Raw genomic sequence first — 8,813 nt, 5'->3', positions numbered from 1 at the left:
TGAAGCAAAAGAGAGCATCAAGAGGCAAATTCAAAACACATTTAAGTCTAACATGCTTCCTATGAAGAGGAATCTTGTAAATAAACAAGTTCAAGAAGCATAATGCAACAAGCATAGAAAGATAAAACAAGTGTAGCTTCAAAAATTTCAGCACATAGAGAGGTGTTTTAGTAACATGAAAATTTCTACAACCATATTTTCCTCTCTCATAATAACTTTCAGTAGCATCATGAGCAAACTCAACAATATAACTATCACATAAAGCATTCTTATCATGAGTCTCATGCATAAAATTATTACTCTCCACATAAGCATAATCATTCTTATTAATTGTAGCAGGAGCAAATTCAACAAAGTAGCTATCATTATTATTCTCATCAAGTGTTGGAGGCATAGTATAATCACAACAAAATTTACTCTCCATAGTAGGTGGCACCAAAAGACCAATATCATTATAATCATCATAAATAGGAGGCAAAGTATCATCAAAGAAAATTTTCTCCTCAATGCTTGGGGGACTAAAAATATCATGAAAACCAACTTCCCCAAGCTTAGAACTTTCTATATCATTATCAACAATGGTGTTCAAAGCGTTCATACTAATATTACTACCAGCATGCAAATAAGATTTCATAGGTTTTTTAATTTTCGCATCAAACAATCCATGTTTTAAATCAGGAAATAGAACAAGAAGCTCATTGTTGTCCATTATGCCAAACTAGTGTAAACAAGAAACAAAAAGATGCAATTGCAGGATCTAAAGGAAATAGCTTCGAGCACACACACGACGGCAACAGAAAAATACTTTACCTGGGACCGTAGTATGAGAGCCTTTTACCTTTCCTCCCCGGCAACGGCGCCAGAAAAGTGCTTGATGTCTACTTTCCCCCTCCTTTCCTGTAGACAGTGTTGGGCCTCCAAGAGCAGAGGTTTGTAGAACAGCAGCAAGTTTTCCCTTAAGTGGATCACCCAAGGTTTATCGAACTCAGGGAGGAAGAGGTCAAAGATATCCCTCTCATGCAACCCTGCAACCACAAAGCAAGAAGTCTCTTGTGTCCCCAACACACCAAATAGGTGCACTAGTTCGGCGAAGAGATAGTGAAATACAGGTGGTATGAATATATATGAGCAGTAGCAACGGTGCCAGAAAAGTGCTTGGCGCGTAGTTGATGGTGGTGGTATTGCAGCGGTAATAGTAACGATAAAACAGTAAACAAGTAGTAGTAACGCAGCAGTATTTAGGAACAAGGCCTAGGGATTACACTTTCACTAGTGGACACTCTCAACATTGATCACATAACAGAACAGATAAATGCATACTCTACACTTTTGTTGGATGATGAACACATTGCGTAGGATTACACGAACCCTCAATGCCGGAGTTAACAAGCTCCACAATAATGCTCATGTTTAAGTAACCTTTAGTGTAAGATAGATCAACAGACTAAACCGAGTACTAGCATAGCATGCACACTGTCACCTTCCTGCATATGTAGGAGGAATAGATCACATCAATAATATCATAGCAATAGTTAACTCCATAATCTACAAGAGATCATGATCATAGCATAAACCAAGTACTAACACGGTGCACACACTGTCACCTTTACACACGTGCAGGAGGAATAGAACTACTTTAATAACACATCACTAGAGTAGCACATAGATAGTAGTGATACAAAACTCAGATGAATCTCAATCATGTAAAGCAGCTCATGAGATCATTGTATTGAAGTACATAGGAGAGATTAACCACATAGCTACCGGTACAGCCCCGAGCCTCGATGGAGAACTACTCCCTCCTCATGGGAGCAGCAGTGGTGATGAAGATGGCGGTGGAGATGGCAGCGGTGTCGATGGAGAAGCCTTCCGGGGGCACTTCCCCGCTCCGGCAGGGTGCCGGAACAGAGATCCTGTCCCCCAGATCTTGGCTTCGCGATGGCGGCGGCTCTGGAAGGTTTTTGCGGGTTTCGTCAATCGGTGTAGGGTTTTCTGATCCAGGGGCTTCTTATAGGCGAAGAGGCGGCGCAGGAAGGTCGAAGGGGGGCCCACACCCTAGGGGGGCGCGCCCCCCCCCTAGGCCGCGCCGGGGTGTGGTGTGGTGGCCCTGCCTCCCTTCTCTGGCGGTTCTCGTGTGTTCTGGATGCTTCCGGGTAAAATAGGAACCTGGGCGTTGATTTCGTCCGATTCCGAGAATATTTCGTTACTAGGATTTCTGAAACCAAAAACAGCAGAAAACAGGAACTGGCACTTCGGCATCTTGTTAATAGGTTAGTTCCAGAAAATGCACGAATATGACATAAAGTGTGCATAAAACATGTAGATAACATCAATAATGTGGCATGGAACACAAGAAATTATCGATACGTTGGAGACGTATCACATGCTGACGGCTAGCCTGAAAGTTCTCCTTGTGTATCTCGATCTTCATGCACAAAACATTCCTTTGGAACCAATTCAGCTTCTTGACCTCCTTCTATAGAAGAGGTGCAGCAGCTGAGCGAGCAGGCGCAGTGCCACTAGCACGGGCATATCCCATAAAGGACCCAACCATAGGGGCAGGAGGGGCGTCATACTTCCTCTTCTTATAGGTCTTCTTTATCTTATGTTCCTCTCGAGGGTAACCGCTCAAGTCCCTAGACACAACTGTGCTATCAATGAGCATCTGTATATATGGAAGATATGGCATGGTAGTCCTACTCACAATCGCATCGTGTATCTCGTGGAAGATATAGTCCATAACATCAATAGTGTAGTCCTTTTCCTCCTCATCTTCAGCACACACGCCAGCAAAAGCAAGAAGGCTCACTGATGACCCACAAGTATAGGGGGTGTATCGTAGTATCTTCGATAAGTAAGAATGTCGATCCCAACGAGGAGCAGAAGGTGTTGACAAGCAGTTTCGATGAAGGATTCACTGTAAATGCTCACAGACAAGTATTCAGGGGGGTTTGATGTAACAGTTGAATAAAGTACGAGTATGTAAAGTGCGAGAGTAATAATTGCAGCGAGTGGCCCAATCCTTTTTAGCTCAAAGGACAAGCCGGTTTGTTTACTTATAATGACCAAACGTTCTCGAGGACACACGGGATTTTAGTCTAGTGCTTTCGCTACATACGGCTAAATAATCTTCATTGTTGTGATAAGTGTTGTGTGGGTGAACCTATGCTAATGTACCGCCCTTCCTAGGACTAATACATACTTGTGATTATACCCCTTGCAAGCATCCGCAACTACAAGAAAGTAATTAAGAATTAAATCTAACCACAGTCTTAAACTCTGAGATCCTGCGATCCCTCCTGCATCGATATACCAACGGGGGTTTAGGTTTCTGTCACTCCGGCAACCCCGCAATTGGCAAACGAGTACAAGATGCATTCCCCTAGGCCCATAAATGGTGAAGTGTCATGTAGTCGACGTTCACATGACACCACTAGAAGAATAACACCACAACTTAAATATCACACCATTGAATATTACTCAACCATAGTTCACTACTAACATTTAGACTTCACCCATGTCCTCAAGAACTAAACGAACTACTCACAAGACATCATACGGAACATGATCAGAGGTGATATGATGATGAATAACAATCTGAACATAAACTTGGTTCAATGGTTTCACTCAATAGCATCAACAACAAGTAGAAATCGATACCGGGAGAGTTTCCCCTATCAAACAATCAAGATCAAACCCAAATTGCTACGGCGGTGGCGGTGTCCAGCGGTGATGACGGCGGTGATGATGGTGGAGATGATGATGATGGTGATGGCGATGATGTCCAGCTCGATGACGGTGTCGATGGCGTCGATTTCCCCCTCCCGGAGGAATTTCCCGGCGGATTCCTGCCCGCCGGAGAGCTCTTTTCTCTCTGGTGTTCTCCGCCCCGCAGAGGCGGTCAAACTCTTCGCGAGGTACCCTCTGTGGCTTAGGTCTTCGGGACGAAGGGTTTGGCGAAGAAAAGGAGGCGAAAAGGGTCGTGGGCCCCCCAGACCATAGGCCGGCGCGGCCAGGGCCTGGGCCGCGCCGCCCTAGGGTGTGGGCCCACCCTGGCTGCTCCTGGCTCCTCCTTCTGGCGTCCTTCGTCCTCTTGAAAGATAGGATTTTGGGTATATTTTCCTTCGAGTTGATCTTCCGAAATATTGCGTTACGACGGTGCTTTTTCCAGCAGAATCCTGGCTCCGGTGTTCGATCCTCCAATAAGGATGAAACATGCAAAATAGATGAAATCACATAAGTATTGAGTCCCATGAAATATATCAATGAATAACAGCAAATTATGATATAAAATAGTGATGCAAATTGGACGTATCAACTCCCCCCAAGCTTAGACTTCGCTTGTCCCCAAGCGAAACTGAGCTCGATAGACATGACCACATGTTTATGGATTGAAGAGTCGATAAATAAAATACGGACAAGAAGCATCATATTCATTCACACATGACATTATAGTAAACAATCTCTTATAACTCATATTGAAACAAGTATAAGGTAATCACAAGTAAAGGTGCATGAGAAATCATGATTGGTGATGGCAAACTTCGTTCTTGGTCAGAGAACAATTAACAGATTATATTTATCTCATTGAGCAGCGCTCTCATGTTAGAGTTTATAAGGCACAACTTGCATACTCAATCGTAATGGTCTACTCATAATCATTGATAACTTGCAAAGCTATATTCATTCAAATAAAACTTGTACTAAACAAAGAAGAATAAAAGACATGATGTAGCAAATCACAATATAATGGTTTGATCACAACTACTCAAATGCTTGCTTGAGATGGAGGGAAATAGGTTTACTGACTCAACATAAAGTAAAAGACAGGCCCTTCGCAGAGGGAAGCAGGGATTAAATCATGTGCTAGAGCTTTTTCAATTTTTTTGCAATCATATAAAGAGAATAAAAGTAACATTTTGAGAGGTGTTTGTTGTTGTCAACGACTGGTAGCGGGTACTCTAACCCCCTTGCCAGACAACCTCCTAAGAGCGGCTCCCATATTATTTTCATTTTGTGTGGCACTCCTTCCAACCTTTCTTTCACAAACCATGGCTAACCGAATCCTCGGGTGCCTGCCAACAATCTCATACCATGAAGGAGTGCCTTTTTATTTTAGCTTTATTATGATGATGACACTCCCCCCAACCTTTGCTTACACAAGCCATGGCTAACCGAATCCTTCGGGTGCCGTCCATCAATCACATACCATGGAGGAGTGTCTATTTAGTTTAATCAATTTGGGACTGGGAATCCCATTGCCAGCTCTTTTTGCAAAATTATTGGATAAGCGGGTGAAGCCACTAGTCCATTGGTGGAAGTTGCCCAACAAGATTGAAAGATAAAACACCACATACTTCCTCATGAGCTATGAAACATTGACACAAATAAGAGATACTAAGTTTTGAATTGTTTAAAGGTAGCACATGAAGTATTTACTTGGAATGGCAGAAAATACCATGTAGTAGGTAGGTATGGTGGACACAAATGGCATAGGTTTGGGTTAAGGTTTGGATGCACGAGAAGTATTCCCTCTCAGTACAGGTCTTTGGCTAGCAAGGTTAATTAGCAAGCATAAGAGTCGAGGGAAACAAACAAATATACATGTGATAGAAACAATCATGCATCTTCCTTGTAAGTACAAACAATTTTAACTTCAGAATAATAAGCTATGAGCTAACAAGAAAGACAATGAAACATCTACATGTATTTCTCTTTTCTATTTAAACCTCAAAGTGTTGTTGCTACGACCAATGCTAAGTTTGCCAAAACCAAATAGATTTATTCAATGCTCCCAAAGTGATACCAATACTAACAACAAGGTGAATCATATAGTAGAGATTGCAAACTAAAATAAGATGTGCAATATGTAAATGATAAGACTTCTCATTAATATTCCATAACGATAACTCACACCAAGGGATACATAGACAACCAACTAAAGGAGAGACACTTCCAACTGCAACCCATCTTATATGATAACTTCCCTACTCATGATATGACACTACTTGACAATAAAAGTAAAAGGTAGTGATAATGTGATACCGCGGCACTCCCCCAAGCTTGGAACAAACCAAGGGGATGCCAATACCGATGATGAATTACTCCTGCGGTGATGGTGGTGATGAACTCCCGTCATCAAACTTCCAAGGAAGAGGCTCTCCATCAAGAAACGACATCTTGGTCTCGGGGATCCTGAAACTAGCAGCACGGCTTATGTATTTAAACCTGTTTTCATACTCACAGTTCTGATTCTGAAAATCATAGAGTTGTGCTTGGAGCTTGTTGGTGGTGTCGTGAAGTGAGAGGATATCGCTCCAAAGCTTTGTAGTTTCCTTCTCATGTTCAGCAATGAGTTCAGACACAATCCTGTGGAAAATATCCACCTCACGCTCGGCCATCTTCTTGTATTTGAAAACCTCTTGTTCTAGCTTCTCCATCCTGTCTTCCAGGCTTCCTTCTCCTTTAGGACCCTGGACATCCTTGACCTGCAGTTCTCCTTCAACGAGCAGCAACTCCTTGGGGTGCATCCTCAGCTCCTCCATGTACAAGTTGCCAACATCCTTGCTGGAGCTGCCCTTCGGAGTTTCCGACGAAGACATGATGGCTCTAGATCCGAAGCAAATCCTGGCAGAAACAACTCGAAACAAAACACGTCGAGAAAACGATATACGGACCTCCAGGGGTCCGGGGGATTATATAGCAAAATTTTTCTCGTCAAAAGGAAAGCACCAGATCGAACCAGAGTCGGAAAGGGGCGACGAGGCGGCCAAACCATAGGCCGGCGCGGGCCCAGTCGTGCCGCGCCGCCCTATGGTGGCACCCCCTCGTGCGTCCTTTCCACTCCGTTGCGAACTCGTAATTTCTCATATTTTCCAAAAACAGCAAAAATATAGTTCGGAAAGTAAATTGCGTACTTTTCATTACCGATCTTTATTACCTATTCAAAGTCGAGTTCTGGCGGACTGTCAATTTGTCCTTTGATGAAAGCTTCCGGTGTTTCCACTTGAATAATATCAACATCAACATTATAGGAATCACCTGAGATATAATGCTTGAGTCTTTGTCCATTCACCACTTGCGTAGCATTGCCTTGGAGAGAGCTAATTTTGATTGCTCTTGAACGATACACCTCCTCGACAACATATGGTCCTTCCCATTTCGAGAGTAATTTCCACAAAGAATCTGAGACGAGACCGATACAATAGGACTTTATCCCCAATATTAAATTCTCTTTTGATGATCCTCCTATCATGCCATTTTTTAACTTTCTCTTTAAAGAGTTTAGCATTTTCATAAGCTTCACTTCTCCATTCATCTAGAGAACTCAATTGCAACAACCTCTTATCACCGGCAAGTTTAGGATCTTTATTTAATTCTCTAACAGCCCAATAAGCTTTGTGCTCTAGTTCTAGAGGTAAATGACAAGCTTTCCCATAAACCATTTTATAAGGTGACATTCCCATGGGATTTTTATAAGCAGTTCTATAAGCCCAAAGTGCATCCTTCAATTTACTAGCCCAATTCTTTCTAGTTTTATTAACGGTCTTTCCCAAAATAGATTTAATCTCTCTATTTGATAATTCTACTTGACCACTAGTTTGAGGATGATAAGCAGAAGCAATTCTATGATTAATACCATACTTAGCAAGAGTTTTTCTAAAACCTCCATGAATAAAATGAGAACCTCCATCAGTCATAATATATCTAGGTACTCCAAATCTAGGAAAAATAATATCTAAGAGCATTCTTAAAGAGGTCTCACCATCAGCACTTTTCGTAGGTATAGCTTCCACCCATTTAGTAACATAATCAACAGCAACAAGTATATGAGTGTTACCTTCCGAAGACGGAAAAGGTCCCATGAAGTCAAATCCCCAACAATCAAACGGTTCAATAACAAGAGTATAATTCATAGGCATTTCATTGCGTCTGGAGATATTACCAACCCTTTGGCATTCATCACAAGATAAAATAAACTTTCTCGCATCTTTGAAGAGAGTTGGCCAATAAAAACCTGATTGTAAAACATTTTGCGCGGTTCTTTCTCCAGCGTGATGTCCTCCATAAGCACTACCATGACATTTACTCAATATTTCTTGTTGTTCATACTCAGGAACACATCTTCGCATAATACCATCCACTCCTTCTTTATATAAGTGTGGGTCATCCCAGAAATAATGCCTCAAGTCATAAAAGAATTTCCTCCTTTGCTGAGCTGAAAAGGTTGGAGGCAAGTACTTGGAAACAATAAAGTTAGCATAATCAGCATACCAAGGACTGTCTCGCGAGCTCACCTTTATTACAGCCAATTGTTCATTTGGAAAACTATCATTAACAGGAACAGGATCATAAGCAATATTTTCCAATCTAGACAAATTATCAGCTACAGGATTATCAGCACCTTTCCTATCTACAATATGTAAATCAAATTCTTGCAAAAGAAGTACCCATCTAATAAGCCTCAGCTTAGCATCTTTCTTTGTCATTAGGTATCTAATTGCAGCATGATCAGTATGAATAGTAACTTTTGAATCAACAATATAAGATCTAAATTTATCACAAGCAAAGACTACAGCTAATAATTCCTTTTCAGTTGTAGCATAATTTCTTTGAGCAGCATCAAGAGTTTTACTAGCATAATGAATAACATTCAGTTTTTTATCTACTCGCTGTCCAAGAACAGCGCCTACAGCAAAATCACTAGCATCACACATAATTTCAAATGGTAAGTTCCAATCAGGAGGTTCAACTATAGGAGCAGTTGTTAAGGCTTTCTTAAGAGTTTCAAAAGCTTCCTTACAATCATCATC

The sequence above is a fragment of the Lolium perenne genome, chromosome 3, assembly GCF_019359855.2.
Source record: "Lolium perenne isolate Kyuss_39 chromosome 3, Kyuss_2.0, whole genome shotgun sequence".
NCBI lineage: Eukaryota > Viridiplantae > Streptophyta > Magnoliopsida > Poales > Poaceae > Lolium > Lolium perenne.
This window is presented reverse-complemented; position numbering follows the sequence as displayed.